At 39.8% G+C, this 20,354-nt stretch overlaps 1 non-coding gene across 1 annotated transcript; it reads left to right on the top strand.

The window, feature by feature from the left end:
* The first annotated feature begins 19,470 nt into the window (after positions 1-19,470).
* On the top strand, positions 19,471-19,574 carry LOC112788158 (small nucleolar RNA R71). Its single transcript, XR_003195535.1, has one exon. It is a non-coding gene; the product is annotated as a small nucleolar RNA R71 (small nucleolar RNA).
* The last annotated feature ends 780 nt before the right edge of the window (positions 19,575-20,354 follow it).

Below are 20,354 nucleotides of genomic sequence, written 5' to 3'. Positions count from 1 at the left end.
GCACATTGCCCAAGCTCCAAATTTCTCAAACCCCCAAATTTATAATCTCCATAACCAATAATAAGAACATACCTCCCTGCAATTCCTTGAGAAGATGACCCGAGGTTTGAATACTCGGTTATCAATTTCAAAGGGGTTTGTTACTTGTGACAACCAAAACATTTATACGAAGGGATTTTTGTCGGTTTAGAGACTATATCTACAACGCGACTGTTTTTATGACATTCTTTACTGGAAAAAATCCTAACGTCAAAATGGTGCCGTTGCCGGAGAATTGCAAACGTGTGCCTTATTATTGGTTATTGTAAATATTTTATTTTTGCTTGTTTATTTGTTTTTATTTTTATTTTTGCTTTTTCTTAAGTTAAGAGGTTATTGGTTTTTATTTTTAAAATTTTTATCTTATCTTATCTTATTTCAAAAATCAAATTTCAAAAAATTCAAATTTCAAAAATTTAAAAATTCAAATTTTAAAATTTAATTTTCAAATTCAAAATTTAAATAACCTTTTAATTTAAATTTATTTTTTATTTTTGTTTTTAATTTTTTTTATTTTTATTTTCTACTATAAACTCTCACCCCTTTGGCTATGAGTCTGGTTACAATAATGTTGCAGGAAGAAGAAATTACAATGAGAACAGGCATCAAGGTTGGAACAATCAAAGATGGGAGGAGCCACAAGGATTTGATCAACCCTCATGGCAACAACCACCTCCAATGGACTATCAACAACCACCACCATATGCCTATGAACCCTTTCCTCAACATGACTTTGGACCACCATACTCACAAGCCCCTCACCACCAAACACCATCATATGATCCTAACCCACATCCACCATACCAACCACCTTATGAACTAAATGAACCCTCCTATCCACTCCCAACCTCCATGGAGAAAGCACTTGCCGATCTAAACTCTACTATACAAGCTCTCTTCACCCAAATCAGACCACCAAATACCTTCAACAATCAACCCTCAAGCTCTAGTGCACTTCCTTGTCAACCACAGAATAATCTCTCTATCCCATCACCACCATCCATGGAAGAGCACCCACATCCATCAATCCAAGAGCAAGATGATCCCAATTATGCTATTGATATGGAACAGGAAAGAAGGAATCATCTTCGCGAATCCATACTTCATAAAGAGCTAGAGGAGGCCCTACGGGTAAGGGTAGGAGAGACCCTTGAAGATGAAAGAATAGTTGAAAGGAGTTGTCATAGAAAGAAAAACATCGAGGATGAGTACGATTTTATACTTAAACAACTGGACAAAGCAGCAATTATTAAAAAGGAAGAAGTGGTTGCAGACTTAAGAGATGCTGTACCTCCATTGGAAAGTCCAGTCACAGAGCCTCCTACGGTGTTTGATGTTGATGTTGAGAAGAGCGTACAACCTCCAAGGCAGATCATAGTTGAAGATTTTGTAGAGGTTGATCAAGAGTTAGAAGATGTCAAAGAAGAGCACAAGGGAGTGGAGCTTGAAATTACCTTGCCAAAGTTGTTAGAAACCCCTTCCCCTACGTTGCCATCATCCTTCACAACATTCAAGTGGATAAAATTCATATCCCATAGCTTTCTAATCCCACTTGAATATGGGCTACTGGAGACGGATGGTCAACTTAGAGCTCTTTGTGACATTAAGAGTAAGAGGAAGACGGCCGGTGGTAAGAATTATCCTACAAGGTTCATCATGGTTGGAAGCTTTAAGTTTAAATGCAAAGGTTGGTGTAAAGCTCAACTGAATGGGTCTAGGAAGTTGTTTGGCCGCTTACGTGAGAATTCAGACTGCTTGCCACCCGGATGGAACAATATTGCTCAACCAAAAGACGGGTGCAAAGGCAAGGTCTGGGACCCCGGAATCCATTCTATCAATCACCACTCTTGGGGCCTGGTCACTTGCTTTAACTTACTTGAAGGCTTTCTGCGCCTAGTTTGGGATCCCGGAGGTTACTGGAGATACAAACATTGGTGGAGATTCCTGGATGAATACAAGCATAAGCCACCATAACAGGGAGCTCACCAAATGTCCAACTTAAGGACTCTAACTAAAAGTGCTAGGTGGGAGACAACCCACCATGGTATGATCGTTCTTTTTCATTACTTAGTTTTATTTATTTTTGAATTTTATTTTATTTTGTTATATTGAACCTGGAGTTTTGCATCACCTTCATATTAACACTGCATTCTGCATTTTTCAAATTACAAAAAAAAAAAGAGAAAAAAAAAGCGAGCACGTGACGCGACCGCGTCAGCGACGCGTCCGCGTCGCAAGGAGATGGGAGACAATATTAAATTGAACAGAGAGTTATGCAGGAGCAGCGCTGGAGGCGTGCCAATGGCACAAATCGCCCCACGCGATCGCGTCGCTGACGCGTCCGCGTCACATGAGAAACATGCCTCCCATGCGACCGCGTTACCTACGCGGCCGCGTGACCTGAAAATCGACGTTAACCGGGTGCATGGCCGAAAGTTGAGCTGGAGTTGGGCTGGACCCGTGCTAGTAGCACAAGCCCTGCCACGCGAACGCGTCAACCACGCGACCGCGTCACCCAGAATTTTGGCAATAAGAGTTTTGAACAGAGAGTTGTGCGACTGCGAGGCTGCACTCGCGGCACTAGCACAAATCGACTCATGCGATCACGTGCCCCACGCGTCCGCGTCGCCCAACCTTATCGCGCACCACGCGACTGCGTCACCCAGGCGACCGCGTCGCCAGAGTCGCACAACCTATCCAGATTAGTGCCAATTTTCTTATCTTTTCTCTTCTAATCCTAATTTCTTCCTTCTCTCTCCTTTCTCACTTTCTTTTTCTTCTTCTCATCCTTTTTCCCTCTCATTTTATTTTATTTAATTTATTTGCATACTTTCATTCATTTCATATTTTATTTTTCTAAAGTTATTATTGGTGTTCAAATATTCTTATTCAACTGTTTCATCTTTTCTGGTATTTTCTTGGTGCTTAGTGACTTGTTTAATTCTGATTGGGTAATATTATTTAAATCAATGTTAATTTTTATAATACTGATAGTCCTTTTGCATTGACATGAACTCACATTGTCTTTCATTACCCACTCTCTTCCCCATTGTTGCAAATTTTGCACCACTGGCATGCCATGGATTCTATTGTTTTCTCACTTACATGTTGAAGCTTCCATGTAAATGAGACCCTTATCATTTTGGCATTAACCCACCCATACTTAATTTTTATTTTCTATCTTTATTTTTGGGTTACTTTTTCTTTTTCCTCTTCTTTCAGGATGGCCACCCGGAAGGGAAGCGGAAAACGTTTACATGGGGAGACAAGACAAGTCCATCTGCACAATCCTTGAAGAAGAGCATCAGTTGGAACAAACCCGTCCACCTGCACATCTCAGCATGCACCGAGGACGGTGCAATCTTTAAGTGTGGGGAGGTCGATACTGATCTCCATGGGTTAGTTATTTCTTGACTCAAACACCAATGTTTTATTTTTTTCTTGTTAGTTGTTGCATTTGCATATTTAATTGCATGTTTATTTGATTTTATGCATTTAGTTACTACTTGGTTGAAGTAATATTTTCTTTTTTAAGAAATTTTTATAATATTTCACTAATTTAAATTGAAAAAAAAAATTTATGTTAAACTTGTTTGGAAGTTGTATTTGGAACATGGTTTTTGAGCTAAAGAACACACAACCTGTGAGATTTTGAGCTTATTTATATGGTTACATTATTTAACCATAAATATTTTATTCCTGTGTGTTTCCTTCTCTATGATTGTAATCTATTTTTTTGTTCCATTCTATATGTCCAATATTTAGTGTATTTACATGCTTGCATATGATTGAGGCCATTGTTTGATTTTAGCTCACTTATCCTAAAATTAACCTACCTTATACATCACCCTTGTTAGCCCCCTTGAGCTTTTAAATCCCTTCTGTTTTATAACCACATTACTAGCCTTAAGCAGAAAAATAAAATAAGAATCCCAAGTTGAATCCTTGGTTAGCTTAAGATAGATATTGTGTAAAATTTAAGTGTGGGAAATTTTATGGGAACATGGGATGATATGAAAAAGTAGGGAATTAAATTGAATAAGTTATTTGAAAATTTTGGGAAGCATGCTCATGTGAAATCAAAATAATTAAATTACCATGTGCATTGAAGAAAAATATATTAAGTAATTAAATAAGGGGATAAAAAAAAAAGAGAAAAATGAAAAAAATACCCCAAATGCAAAATAAAAAAAAATATCAATGCACATGGGACAAAATTCAAAAATAAGTTTGATACATGAGCATGTGATACAAAAGTGGGAAAATTTTGGGTAGCTAGGTAAAGTATTTTTAAATTATATAAAGTATGTATATGTTAGGTGAGATCTTAGACTAATCAAGGATTCACTTTGTTAGCTCACTTAGCCTTATATATATATATACCCTCACCCTTACCTTAGCCCCATTACAACCTTGAAAAGACCTCATGATGTTTGCATTGGTACATTAAATTTTTGTTGATTGGTTAGATGAAGAACAAGGTTTAGAAAGCATGACTAGAGAAGAGTAGAGTGAATAACCCTATACACTTGAGAGATTAGAGTGATATACACTTCCAGTGAGGGTTCAACGCTTAAATTCTATGTTCCCTACTTTCATGAGCTGTCTTCTTACAAGTTCACTTGCTTTTTATTGTCTGATTTGAATTAGTGAAAATTGGTTTGTATTTGTCTTGGAGAACTTATTTACTCTTAACCAAGTAAGTAAAAGCATTTAGCATGTAGTTGCATTCATAGGTTGCATTTCATACCATTCCTCTTCATCTTTATAGCTTCTCTTGAGCTTAGCATGAGGACATGCTAGTGTTTAAGTGTGGGGAGGTTGATAAACCACTATTTTATGGTTTATCTTGTGCTCAATTGAGTGATTTTTATTAACTCTTTACCCACTTATTCATACTATTTGCATGGTTTTATATTTCCTTCCTAATTATGTGCTTTGATTGAAAACATGCTTCTTTGATCTTGTATTTGCTTATTATTAATCCTCTCTTATTACCATTAGATGCCTTGATATGTGTGTTAAATGTTTTCAGATATTATAAGGCAGGAATGGCTTGGAGGATGGGAAGAAAGCATGCAAAAGTGGAAGGAATGCAAGAAGTTGGAGAAATTGCTAAGCTGTCCAACATGACCTCTCTACACTCAAACGGCTATAACTTTAGCTACAGAGGTTCAAACGACGCGGTTCCAGTTGCGTTGGAAAGCTAACATCCGGGGTTTCCATTTGATATATATGATATAGTTTCCTTGACACTAGGCGACGCGATCACGTGATCCATGCGGCCGCGTTGCAGTGACGAAAAACCAGCGTGACAAAATCCGAAACCAGCGAATTCTGGACTGTTTTTGACCCAGTTTGCGGCCCAGAAAATACAGATTAGAGGCTATAAAGTGGGGGAATGCATCCATTTATGGGAGGCTCTCAAATTCATAATTTTAGAAGTAGATGTGTGATGAGCGGATATTTTATACGCTTTTTAGGGATAATTTCATATAGTTTTGAGTATGTTTTAGTTAGTTTTTAGTCTATTTCCAGTAGTTTTTAGGAAAAATTCATATTTCTGGACTTTACTATGAGTTGTGTGTTTTTCTGTAATTTCAAGTATTTTTCTGGCTGAAATTGAAGGAGCTGAGCAAAAATCTGATTCAGGCTGAAAAAGGACTGCTGATGCTGTTGGATTCTGACCTCCCTGCACTCAAAGTGGATTTTCTGGAGCTACAGAACTCAAAATGGCGTGCTTCCAATTGCGTTGGGAAGTAGACATCCAGGGCTTTCCAGAAATATATAATAGTTCATACTTTGCACAAGAATTGACGACGTAAACTGGCGTTCAACGCCAGCCTTCTGCCCAAATCTGGCGTCCAGCGCCAGAAAAGGATAAAAAACTGGAGTTGAACGCCCAAACTGGCACAAAAACTGGCGTTCAACTCCACAAATGGCCTCTGCACGTGAATTGCTTAAAGTCTCAGCCCCAGCACACACCAAGTGGGCCCCAGCACACCAAGTGGGCCCCAGAAGTAGATCTCTGCATCATCCATCATAGTCCACTCATATTTTGTAACCCTAGGCTACTGGTTTAGTATTTAAACAACTTTTAGAGACTTATTTTGTATCTCATGACATTTCAGATCTAAACTTGGTATTCTCTGACGGCATGAGTCTCTAAACCCCATTGTTGGGGGTGAGGAGCTCTGCTGTGTCTCAATGAATTAATGCAAGTATTTCTGTTTTCCATTCAAACACGCTTGTTCCTATCTAAGATGTTCATTCGCACTTAACTGTGATGAAGGTGATGATCTGTGACATTCATCACCTTCCTCAACCCATGAACGTGTGCCTGACAACCACCTCCGTTCTATATCCGATTGAATGAGTGTCTCTTAGATTCTTTAATCAGAATCTCCGTGGTATAAGCTAGAACTGATGGCGGCATTCATGAGAATCCGGAAAGTCTAAGCCTTGTCTGTGGCATTCCGAGTAGGATTCAAGGATTGAATGACTGTGACGAGCTTCAAACTCCTGAAGGCTGGGCGTTAGTGACAGATGCAAAAGGATAGTAAATCCTATTCCAACCAGATCGAGAACCAACCGGTGATTAGCCGTGCTGTGACAGAGCGCGTGAGCGTAGTTTTCACTGGAAGGATGGAAGGTAGCCATTGACAACGGTGATCCACCAACACACAGCTTGCCATAGGAGGACGTGCGTGCGTGAATCAGAAGACAGAGGAAAGCAGAGATTCAAAAGACAAAGCATCTCCAAAACTCCAACATATTCTCCATTACTACACAACAAGTAACTTTTAATTTATGCTCTACTGGTTATTCATAATTCAACTGATAAACATAATTGACTTCCTGACTAAGATTTACAAGATAACCATAGATTGCTTCAAACCAACAATCTCTGTGGGATTCGACCCTTACTCACGTAAGGTATTACTTGGACGACCCAGTGCACTTGCTGGTTAGTGGTACGAGTTGTGAAAAGTGTGATTCGCAACTTCGTACACCAAGTTTTTGGCGCCGTTGCCGGGGATTGTTCGTGTTTGAACAACTGACGGATTATTTTGTTGCTTAGATTAGGAAAAATCTTTCCTTTTTTTTTTAGAGTCTTTTATTATTTATCCCTTGTTAAAACACTTTAAATTTATAGCTCAGTTAATTAGAACGTGGTGTTTATGTTCATGATAATTGGCTATCATATTTTTAAAAACCTTTTTCAAAAATAATTTTTCTATTAAATCCTGTGCCAAACTTTAAGTTTGGTGTTTTCAAAAATAATCTTTCTTAAAATTTTTGAAGGTCCCATAACTCATTTGGCTAGAACATTAATTTGATTGGGTTAGACTCTTTTATGCTCTTTTCAAAACCTTCTTTTTCAAAAATATTTTTTTTCTCTTAAATCTTGTGCCAAACTTTAAGTTTGGTGTTTTCTTGTTGATTTCCCTTTGATTTTCGAAAAATTTGGTTTGGTTTTCTAAAAATTTTAAGTTTGGTGTTCTTCCTTCATGTTCTTGTGTTCTTGTGAATCTTCAAAGTGTTCTTAAGTTTCCTTGTGTCTTGATCTTAAAATTTTTAAGTTTGGTGTTCCTTGGTGTTTTCCCCCCAAAATTTCAAAAACAAGGAGCATTAAATCTAAAAATTTTAAATCTTGTACTATCTTATTGTTTTTCTCTCTCCTCACTAAATTCAAAAATATCTTTTCAAAATATCTCTTCTAACTTCCTAACCTCTTATCTTTTCAAAATTTGTTTCAACTAACTAACTAACTTTTTGTTTGTTTCTTAACTTTTTCAAAACTACCTAACTAACTCTCTCTCTCTAATTTTCGAAAATATCTTCCCTTTTTTTTTCAAAAATTTCGTTTTTTTTTAACTAATTAATTTCTATTTTTTTTACGAAAAAAAAAATTATTTCAAAATTCAAATTCTTTTTAGTTATTTTATTTTATTTAAGTATTTACTTCTTATAAAATAAAATAAATAAAAAGGTAAATCAGTCCAAGTTATATCCATAGATCCATCATGGACATAAGTGGAGATGGACAGTCCAGGAGGACTTTGGGGTCATATTCTAACCCCTCTACTGCTTCGTATGGGAGTAGCATATGCATACCCTCCATTGGAGTTAGTAGCTTTGAGTTGAATCCTCAGCTCATTATCATGGTGCAGCAAAGTTGCCAGTATTCCGGTCTTCCACAGGAAGAACCTACAGAGTTTCTGGCACAATTTTTACAAATTGCTGACACAGTACATGATAAGGAAATAGATCAGGATGTCTACAGACTATTACTGTTTCCATTTGCTGTAAAAGATCAAGCTAAAAGGTGGTTAAATAACCAACCTAAGGCCAGCATAAGAACATGGAAACAGCTGACAGAAAAATTCCTGAATCAATATTTCCCTCTAAAAAGGATGACACAGCTAAGGCTGGACATCCAAGGCTTTAAACAAGGAGATAATGAATCTCTTTATGATGCCTGGGAGAGATACAGAGAGATGCTACGAAAATGCCCCTCTGAAATGTTTTCAGAGTGGGTTCAGTTAGACATCTTCTACTATGGGCTTGCAGAAGGAGCTCATATGTCTTTAGATTACTCAGCTGGTGGATCTATCCATATGAGAAAGACAATTGAAGAAGCTCAAGAGCTCATTGATACAGTTGCCAGGAATCAACATCTGTATCTAAGCAGCAACCCTTCCATGAATGAAGAGGTTAAAACAGTAACTGCTGAATTCAGTACTGTAAAACAAGCTGCTGAATTCAATCAGCAATTAGATTTTCTAACAAAGCAGCTAGCTGAATTCAAAGACAGGTTACAGGAGACAAGGATAGCTAATATACATATGGAAGAACAGTTTAAGCAAACAAAGCAGCAGCTATCAAAGCAAATAGCAGAAGAATGCCAAGCAGTTCAATTAAGAAGTGGGAAAACATTAAATACCCCACCTCAAGGCATCAAAAATTCAAGAAATGAGCAACCCACCAAAGATTACCCTGAGGACAGTAAGAGCCCAGGGAAAAATAATTCTGGCACTAAAACGCCAGAAAATGGGTGGAAGGCTGGCGCTGAACGCCCAAACCATGCCCAAAACTGGCGTTCAGCGCCAGAAACAAGGCATGATTGGCGTTCAACGCCAGAAATGGGCAAGAATCTGGCGTTGAACGCCCAACAGGGGCACATTTCTGGCGTTCAGGCGCCAGGAACAGACAATGAGTTGGCGTCTAACGTCACTCCAGCTTCTAACTCTGGTACGCAATTGCCAGAGAGGGATCAGACACACATAAGTGCTGATAACAACCCCTCTAAAAAGGCTTCTTTAACCACTAAGGTTGAAGAATATAAAGCCAAGATACCTTATCCTCAAAAACTCCGGAAAGAGGAGCAGGATAAGCAATTTGCTCGCTTTGCAGATTATCTAAGGACTCTTGAAATAAAGATTCCATTTGCAGAGGCACTTGAGCAAATACCTTCTTATGCCAAGTTCATGAAAGAGATCTTGAGTCATAAAAAGGAGTGGAGAGAAACAGAAAGAGTTCTCCTCACCGAAGAATGCAGTGCAGTCATTCTGAAAAGCTTTCCTGAAAAGCTTAAAGACCCTGGGAGTTTTCTGATACCATGCATATTAGAAGGTGACTGCACCAAGACAGCTTTATGCGATCTTGGGGCAAGCATCAACCTGATACCTGCATCCACTATCAGGAAGCTTGGCTTAACTGAAGAAGTTAAACCAACCCGGATATGTCTCCAACTTGCTGATGGTTCCACTAAATACCCATCAGGCGTGATTGAGGACATGATTGTCAGAGTTGGGCCATTCGCCTTTCCCACTGACTTTGTTGTGCTGGAAATGGAGGAGCACAAGAGTGCTACTCTCATTCTAGGAAGACCCTTCCTAGCAACTGGACGATCCCTCATTGACGTCCAGCAGGGGGAAATAACCCTGAGAGTCAACGATGACGAGTTCAAATTGAACGCTGTCAAAGCCATGCAGCATCCAGACACATCAACAGACTGCATGAAAGTTGACCTTATTGACTCTTTGGTAGAAGAGATCAACATGGCTGAGAGTCTCGAATCAGAGTTGGAAAACATCTTTAAAGATGTTCAGCCTGATTTGGAGGATTCAGGGAACATGAAAGAGCCTCTGAACTTTCTTCTGAAAGAGGAAAAACCTCCTAAACCAGAGCTCAAGCCACTGCCACCATCCTTGAAATATACATTTCTAGGAGAAGGTGACACCTTTCCAGTGATCATAAGCTCTGCTTTAAATTCACAGGAAGAGGAAGCACTTATTCAAGTGCTAAGGACACACAAGACAGCTCTTGGGTGGTCCATAGGTGACCTTAAGGGCATAAGCCCAGCTAGATGCATGCACAAAATCCTACTGGAGGATAATGCCAAACCAGTGGTTCAACCACAGAGGCGGCTAAATCCAGCCATGAAGGAAGTGGTGCAGAAAGAGGTCACCAAATTACTAGAGGCTGGGATTATTTATCCCATTTCTGATAGCCCCTGGGTGAGCCCTGTTCAAGTCGTCCCAATAAAGGGAGGCATGACAGTGATTCATAATGAAAAAAATGAACTGGTTCCTACAAGAACAGTTACAGGATGGCGCATGTGTATTGACTACAGAAGGCTCAATACAGCCACCAGAAAGGATCATTTTCCTTTACCATTCATAGACCAGATGCTAGAGAGACTAGCAGGTCATGATTATTACTGCTTTTTGGATGGCTACTCAGGCTATAACCAGATTGCAGTGGATCCCCAGGATCAAGAGAAAACAGCATTCACATGTCCATCCGGAGTGTTTGCTTATAGAAGGATGCCATTTGGGCTATGCAATGCACCTGCAACCTTCAAGAGATGCATGCTCTCTATTTTCTCTGATATGGTGGAAAAATTTCTGGAAGTCTTCATGGATGACTTCTCAGTATATGGAGACTCATTCAGCTCCTGTCTTGATCACCTGAAACTTGTTCTGAAAAGATGCCAAGAAACCAACCTAGTTTTAAACTGGGAAAAGTGTCACTTCATGGTGACTGAAGGAATTGTTCTTGGGCATAAAATCTCAAACAAGGGAATAGAGGTGGATCAAGCAAAAATAGAGGTAATTGAAAAATTACCACCACCTGCCAATGTTAAGGCAATCAGAAGCTTTCTGGGGCATGCAGGATTCTATAGGAGGTTTATAAAGGATTTTTCAAAAATCGCAAAACCTCTAAGCAATCTGCTAGCTGCTGACACGCCATTTGTGTTTGACACAGCATGCCTGCAGGCGTTTGAAACGCTGAAAGCTAAGCTGGTCACAGCACCAGTCATTTCTGCACCAGACTGGACATTGCCATTTGAGTTAATGTGTGATGCCAGTGATCATGCCATTGGTGCAGTATTGGGACAGAGGCATGACAAGCTTCTGCATGTCATTTATTATGCCAGTCGCGTTCTAAATGATGCCCAGAAAAATTACACAACCACAGAAAAAGAACTACTTGCAGTGGTTTACGCCATTGACAAGTTCAGATCATACTTAGTAGGATCAAAAGTGATTGTGTATACTGACCATGCTGCTCTTAAATATCTACTCACAAAGCAGGATTCAAAACCCAGGCTCATCAGATGGGTATTGCTTCTGCAAGAGTTTGATATAGAAATAAGAGACAGAAAAGGGACAGAGAACCAAGTGGCTGATCATCTGTCCCGGATAGAGCCAGTGGAAGGGACGTCCCTCCCCTTCCTTGAGATCTCTGAGACGTTCCCTGATGAGCATCTATTTGCCATTCAGGAAGCACCATGGTTTGCCGATATTGCAAACTATAAAGCTGCAAGGTTCATACCCAAGGAGTACAATAGAATACAAAAAAAGAAACTAATTACTGATGCAAAGTACTACTTGTGGGATGAGCCCTATCTCTTTAAGAGATGTGCAGACGGAATTATCCGTAGGTGTGTCCCCAGAGAGGAAGCACAGAGAATCCTATGGCATTGCCATGGATCTCAATATGGAGGCCATTTCGGAGGTGAGCGAACAGCCACCAAGGTTCTCCAATGTGGCTTCTATTGGCCCACACTCTATAAAGATTCCCGAGAGTTTGTACGTAATTGTGACAATTGCCAAAGAGCTGGTAATCTGCCTCATGGTTACGCCATGCCTCAACAAGGAATCTTAGAAATAGAGTTGTTTGATGTGTGGGGAATTGACTTCATGGGACCTTTCCCACCATCATACTCAAACACTTATTTTCTGGTTGCAGTTGACTATGTATCAAAATGGGTTGAGGCTATTGCCACACCTACCAATGATACTAAAACAGTGCTGAAGTTCCTCTAGAAACATATCTTTAGCAGGTTTGGTGTCCCTAGAGGGTTAATCAGTGATGGGGGCACTCACTTCTGCAATAAACAGCTTTACTCTGCCATGGTTCGGTATGGAATTTGCCACAAAGTGGCCACTCCATATCATCCACAAACCAACGGGCAAGCTGAAGTCTCTAACAGAGAATTAAAGAGAATCCTGGAATGGACAGTAAATACCCGTAGAAAGGATTGGGCAAGGAGCTTGGATGATGCTCTGTGGGCTTACAGAACAGCATTCAAGACCCCTATAGGGACCTCTCCATACCAACTCGTGTATGGTAAGGCATGCCACTTGCCCGTGGAACTGGAACATAAGGCCTACTGGGCAACCAGATTCCTAAACTTAGATGCCAAATTAGCAGGAGAAAAATGATTGCTCCAGCTAAATGAGCTAGAGGAATTCAGATTCACAGCTTTCGAAAATGCCAAGCTTTATAAAGAAAAATAAAAAAAATGGCATGACAGAAAGCTGTCATCTAGAATCTTTGAACCAGGACAGAAGGTCCTGTTGTTTAACTCTAGACTCAGGCTATTCCCCGGGAAACTGAAATCCCGGTGGAGGGGACCATACGTGATTACAAGTGTGTCACCATATGGTTATGTGGAGCTTCAAGATATTGATTCTGATAAGAAGTTCATTGTCAATGGACAGAGAATCAAGCATTATCTTGAAGGCAACACTGAGCAAGAATGCTCAAGGCTAAAGCTAGATTAAAAGCTCAGCAAGGTCCAGCTAAAGACAATAAAGAAGCGCTTGCTGGGAGGCAACCCAGCCATGGGGCATCAATCCTAAGCATTTTGCCCTATTTTTATTTTCATTTGTTTATATAAAGTTCACTGACACTAAGGTAAAGAATCATTTGCATAAGTTTACAGGGTTACAGAAGGAATCTGCACACAAAACAGAGATAGGGAGCTCACTGGCAAGAAAACGCCAGTGAAGGCCATTTTTGGGCGTTCAGCGCCCAAAATGGGCATCCAGTGGGCGCTGAACGCCAGTAAGGATAGCTATCTGGCGTTCAACGCCAGAAAAGGGCAACAACTGGGTGTTGAACGCCTAGGAGAGCAGCATTTGGGCGTTAAACGCCCAAAACAGACAGTCTTTGGGCGTTCAAACGCCAGGATGGTGAGGAGGAGCTCTCCTTCTACCCATCTCCTTTCTTTTCTTTTGCTTGAGGACAAGCAAAGCTCTAAGTTTGGTGTGCTTATCCATGATCACTAAGATCATGGCCCCTAAAGGAAAACAACCCGCTCCAAGAGGCAAGGACCAAGCACCTCACAGACTAGAGGAACATCCACTTCCAAACCTCAAGGTTGTTGAGTTCTAATCTTAGCCTTAACTCTGTGATAATTGTTCTTATTGTAGTTTTACCTTAGGAGTCATATAATAGTAATTAGTATCTATTTTGATTTTATCTCCAATTAAGTTATAGTCTATTTTTCTCATCATCATTAAACATGAATAAAATAGTAGATCTTTTGAATAAGAGGCAATAAAATTACGAGTTTTTAATAAAGAGAAATTCTAATTAGTTACATGTGGTGGCAATGCTTTCTGTCTTCTGAATGAATGCTTGAACAGTGCATATGTCTTTTGAATTTGTTGTTTAAGACTGTTAAATATGTTGGCTCTTGAAAGAATGATGAACATGAGACATGTTATTGATAATCTGAAAATCATAAAAATGATTCTTGAAGCAAGAAAAAGCAGCAAAGAACAAAGCTTGCAAAAAAAAAAAAAAAAAAAAAAAGCAAGCAAAAAAAGCCAAAAGCTCTTAAAACCAAAAGGCAAGGGCAAATAAAAAGGATCCCAAGGCTTTGAGCATCAGTGGATAGGAGGGCCTAAAGGACTAAAATCCTGGTCTAAGCGGCTAAACCAAGCTGTCCCTAACCATGTGCTTGTGGCGTGAAGGTGTCAAGTGAAAACTTGAGACTGAGCGGTTAAAGTCAAGGTCCAAAGCAAAAAGAAGAGTGTGCTTAAGAACTCTGGACACCTCTAATTGGGGACTTTAGCAAAGCTGAGTCACAATCTGAAAAGGTTCACCCAGTTATGTGTCTGTGGCATTTATGTATCCGGTAGTAATACTGGAAAACAAGGTGCTTAGGGCCACGGCCAAGACTCATAAAGAAGCTGTGTTCAAGAATCATCACACTGAACTAAGAGAATCAATAACACTATCTGAATTCTGAGTTCCTATAGATGCCAATCACTCTGAGCTTCAATGGATAAAGTGAGATGCCGAAACTGTTCAGAAGCAAAAAGCTACTAGTCCCGCTCATCTAATTAGGATCTGAGCTTCAATCAAAAACTCTGAGATATTATTGCTTCTCAACCTATTAGTCTTCTATTTTATTTGTCTAGTTGCTTGAGGACAAGCAACAGTTTAAGTTTGGTGTTGTGATGAGCGGATATTTTATACGCTTTTTGGGGATAATTTCATATAGTTTTGAGTATGTTTTAGTTAGTTTTTAGTCTATTTCCAGTAGTTTTTAGGAAAAATTCATATTTCTGGACTTTACTATGAGTTTTGTGTTTCTCTGTAATTTCAGGTATTTTTCTGGCTGAAATTGAAGGAGCTGAGCAAAAATCTGATTCAGGCTGAAAAAGGACTGCTGATGCTGTTGGATTCTGACCTCCCTGCACTCAAAGTAGATTTTCCGGAGCTACAGAACTCGGAATGGCGGGCTTCCAATTGCGTTGGAAAGTAGACATCCAGGGCTTTCCAGCAATATATAATAGTCCATACTTTGCACAAGAATTGACGACGTAAACTGGCGTTCAACGCCAGCCTTCTATCCAAATCTGGCGTCCAGCGCCAGAAAAGGATAAAAAACTGGAGTTGAACGCCCAAACTGGCACAAAAACTGGCGTTCAACTCCACAAATGGCCTCTGCACGTGAATTGCTTAAAGTCTCAGCCCCAGCACACACCAAGTGGGCCCCAGCACACCAAGTGGGCCCCAGAAGTAGATCTCTGCATCATCCATCATAGTCCACTCATATTTTGTAACCCTAGGCTACTGGTTTAGTATTTAAACAACTTTTAGAGACTTATTTTGTATCTCATGACATTTCAGATCTAAACTTGGTATTCTCTGACGGCATGAGTCTCTAAACCCCATTGTTGGGGGTGAGGAGCTCTGCTGTGTCTCAATGAATTAATGCAAGTATTTCTGTTTTCCATTCAAACACGCTTGTTCCTATCTAAGATGTTCATTCGCGCTTAACTGTGATGAAGGTGATGATCTGTGACATTCATCACCTTCCTCAACCCACGAACGTGTGCCTGACAACCACCTCCGTTCTATATCCGATTGAATGAGTGTCTCTTAGATTCTTTAATCAGAATCTCCGTGGTATAAGCTAGAAATGATGGCAGCATTCATGAGAATCCGGAAAGTCTAAGCCTTGTCTGTGGCATTCCGAGTAGGATTCAAGGATTGAATGACTGTGACGAGCTTCAAACTCCTGAAGGCTGGGCATTAGTGACAGATGCAAAAGGATAGTAAATCCTATTCCAACCGGATCGAGAACCAACCGGTGATTAGCCGTGCTGTGACAGAGCGCGTGAGCGTAGTTTTCACTGGAAGGATGGAAGGTAGCCATTGATAACGGTGATCCACCAACACACAGCTTGCCATAGGAGGACGTGCGTGCGTGAATCAGAAGACAGAGGAAAGCAGAGATTCAAAAGACAAAGCATCTCCAAAACTCCAACATATTCTCCATTACTACACAACAAGTAACTTTTAATTTATGCTCTACTGGTTATTCATAATTCAACTGATAAACATAATTGACTTCCTGACTAAGATTTACAAGATAACCATAGATTGCTTCAAACCAACAATCTCTGTGGGATTCGACCCTTACTCACGTAAGGTATTACTTGGACGACCCAGTGCACTTGCTGGTTAGTGGTACGAGTTGTGAAAAGTGTGATTCGCAACTTCGTACACCAATGTAGTTTTTAGAGAGAGAGGTTCTCTCCTCTCTCTTAGGATTAGGATTTAGGATTTCTCTTAGTTTTAGGAGTGACTCTCAATCCCAAGTTCTTTATTTTTATTTATTTTCTCACTTTTGTTTATGACTCTCTATGCTTAGATTGATTTTCTATTTAATATATTTTTGAGGTATTTCAGACTTATGATTGCTCCTTTTTATTATATAAATAATTTGGATTTTTCTCTTTTGGCTTTGGTTGAGACCTTGGTAACTCTTGAGTTATCAAACTCATTGTTGATTGAAATTGGAATTAATTTGTCCACTTAACTTACCTTCATAGTTAGAGGTTAATAAGGTGGGGGAAGAATCCAATTCCCATCACAATTGATAAGGATAACTAGGATAGGACCTCTAGTTCTCCATACCTTGCTAAGAGATTTTATTATTGTTAATTTATTTTACTTGTCATTTAAATATACCTGTGCACATTGCCCAAGCTCCAAATTTCTCAAACCCCCAAATTTACAATCTCCATAACCAATAATAAGAACATACCTCACTATAATTCCTTGAGAAGACGACCCGAGGTTTGAATACTCGGTTATCAATTTCAAAGGGGTTTGTTACTTGTGACAACCAAAAAATTTGTACGAAGGGATTTTTGTCGGTTTAGAGACTATATCTACAACGCGACTGTTTTTATGACATTCTTTACTGGCAAAAATCCTAACGTCATCTTCCCTTTTCTCTTCTCTCTCTCTTTTTTTTTGAGGTTTCTCTGGCCTTGGGTGCCATCAATGGTTATGGAAAAGCAAAATAAGCAATGCTTTTATCACACCAAACTTAGAATGTTGCTTGCCCTCGAGCAGGAGAGGAAAGAATAGATGAAGAAGAAAATGTGGAAGAAACTAGGATTATGAGGAGGGAAGGTGGGGATCCTGTGGGATCCACAAATCCTGAGATGATCCTGTGAGGTTCACAGATCTTGAGGTGTCAAGGATTTACATCCCTGCACCAATTAGGCATGTAAAATGCCTTTGCATGCAATTCTGGCGTTTAAACGCCGAACTGATGCTTGTTCTGGGCGTTCAACGCCCAGATGCAGCATATTTCTGGCGTTGAACGCCAGCTTCATGCTTGTTTCTGGCGTTCAGCGTCAGCTCTATGCTCTGTTCTGGCGTTGAACGCCAGACAGATGCTCCTTACTGGCATTTGAACGCCAGTGAACTCCTCCTCCAAGGTGTGCTATTTTTTTATGCTATTTTTGATTTTCTTCAATTTTTTTCAGTTATTTTTGTGACTCCACATGATCATGAACCTATGAAGAAATATAACTAATAAAAAATATAATTAAATAAAAATTGGGTTGCCTCCCAACAAGCGCTTCTTTAATGTCAATAGCTTGACAGTGGGCTCTCATGGAGCCTCACAGATGTTCAGAGCATTGTTGAGACTCCCCAACACCAAACTTAGAGTTTGGATATGGGAGTTCAACACCAAACTTAGAGTTTGGTTGTGGCCTCCCAACACCAAACTTAGAGTTTGACTGTGGGGGCTCTGGTTGACTCTGTTTTGAGAGAAGCTTACTGTGCCTCTTTTCCATGTTTACAGAAGGATGTCCTTGAGTTTTAAACTCAAGGGAGTCCTCATTCAATTGAAGGACTAGTTCACCCCTGTTAACATCAATCACAGCTCTTGCTGTGGCTAGGAAGGGTCTTCCAAGGATGATGGATTCATACTTATCCTTCCCAGTATCTAGGATTATGAAATCAGTAGGGATGTAAAGGCCTTCAACCTTTACTAGTACGTCCTCTACTTGTCCATAAGCCTCTTTTCTTGAATTGTCTGCCATCTCTAATGAGATTCTAGCAGCTTGCACCTCAAAGATTCCCAGTTTCTCCATTACAAAGAGTGGCATGAGGTTTATTCCTGACCCAAGGTCACATAGAGCCTTCTCAAAGGTCATGGTGCCTATGGTACAAGGTATTAGGAACTTTCCAGGATCCTATTTCTTCTGAGGCAATCTCAGTTGATCCAATGCATTTAGTTCATTGGTGAACATGGGAGGTTCATCTCCCCAAGTCTCTTTACCAAATAAGTTGGCATTCAGCTTCATGATTGCACCAAGGAACTTGACAACTTGCTCTTTAGTAATATCCTCATTCTCTTCAGAAGAAGAATACTCATCAGAGCTCATGAAGGGCATAAGGAGGTTCAATGGAATCTCTATGGTCTCTAGATGAGTCTCAGATTCCTTTGGTTCCTCAGAGGGAAACTCCTTATTGATCATTGGACGTCCCAGGAGGTCTTCCTCCTTGGGGTTCACGTCCTCCCCTTCCTTCTTGGACTCGACCATGATGGTTATATCAATGGCCTTGCACTCTCCTTTTGGATTCTCTTCTGTATTGCTTGGGAGAGTACTAGGAGGGGTTTCAGTGATTCTTTTACTTAGCTGGCCCACTTGTGCTTTCAAATTTCTAATGGAGGACCTTGTTTCATTCATGAAACTCACAGTGGCCTTAGATAGATCAGAGACTAAGTTTGCTAAATTAGAGGTATTTTGTTCAGAGTTCTCTGTCTGTTGCTGAGTGGATGATGGAAAAGGCTTGCTATTGCTAAACCTGTTTCTTCCACCATTATTAAAGCTTTGTTGAGGCTTTTGTTGATCCTTCTATGAGAGATTTGGGTGATTTCTCCATGAGGGATTATAGGTGTTTCCGTATTGTTCACCCATGTAATTCACCTCTGCTATTGCAGGGTTTTTAGGATCATAAGCTTCTTTTTCAGAAGATGCCTTTTGAGTACTGTTGGATGCAGCTTGCATTCCATTCAGACTCTGAGAAATCATATTGACTTGCTGAGTCAATATTTTGTTCTGAGCCAATATGGCATTTAGAGTATCAATTTCAAGAACTCCTTTCTTCTGAGGCGTCCCATTACTTACAGGATTCCTCTCAGAAGTGTACATGAACTGGTTGTTAGCAACCATGTCAATGAGTTCCTGAGCTTCTGCAGGCGTTTTCTTTAGGTAAATGGATCCACCTGCAGAAGTATCCAATGATATCTTAGCTAATTCAGACAGACCATCATAGAATATATCCAGGATGGTCCATTCTGAAAGCATGTCAGAATGACACTTTTTGGTCAGTTGCTTGTATCTCTCCCAAGCTTCATAGAGGGACTCACCTTCTTTCTGTTTGAAGGTTTGAACATCCACTCTAAGCTTGCTAAGCTTTTGAGGAGGAAAGAACTTGGCCAAGAAAGCTGTGACCAGCTTATCCCAAGAGTTCAAGCTATCTTTAGGTTGAGAGTCCAACCATATTCTAGCTCTGTCTCTTACAGCAAAAGGGAAAAGCATGAGCCTATAGACTTTAGGATCTACTCCATTAGTCTTAACAGTATCACAGATCTGCAAGAATTCAGTTAAGAACTGAAAGGGATCTTCAGATAGAAGTCCATGAAACTTGCAGTTTTGTTGCATCAGAGAAACTAATTGAGGTTTAAGCTCAAAATTGTTTGCTCCAATGGTAGGGATGGAGATGCTTCTTCCATGTAAATTGAAATTAGGTGCAGTAAAGTCACCAAGTATCCTCCTTGCATTATTATTATTTTCGGCTGCCATATCCTCTTCTTGTTCGAAAATTTCTGTAAGGTTATCTCTGGATTGTTGTATTTTAGCTTCTCTTAGTTTTCTCTTCAGAGTCCTTTCAGGTTCAGGGTCTGCTTCAACAAGAATGTTCTTGTCCTTGCTCCTGCTCATATGAAAAAGAGGGAACAAAAAAATAATAATAATAGAGATCCTTTTTGCCCAAGTATAGAGGTTCCCTTAGGTGAGTGGAAGAAAAGAAGAGTAGAAGAAAAGAAGAAGAGAAAATCTGAACTCAGAGAGAGAGAGGGGGTTCGGATTTTTGGTGAGTGAGGAAGAGATGTTAGTAAATGAATAATTAAATAGAAGAAGATGAGAGGTGAGAGGATTTTCGAAAATAATTTTTGAAAAATTGGTTAG

The sequence above is a fragment of the Arachis hypogaea genome, chromosome 20, assembly GCF_003086295.3.
Source record: "Arachis hypogaea cultivar Tifrunner chromosome 20, arahy.Tifrunner.gnm2.J5K5, whole genome shotgun sequence".
NCBI classification, from domain to species: domain Eukaryota; kingdom Viridiplantae; phylum Streptophyta; class Magnoliopsida; order Fabales; family Fabaceae; genus Arachis; species Arachis hypogaea.
This window is presented reverse-complemented; position numbering and strand designations above follow the sequence as displayed.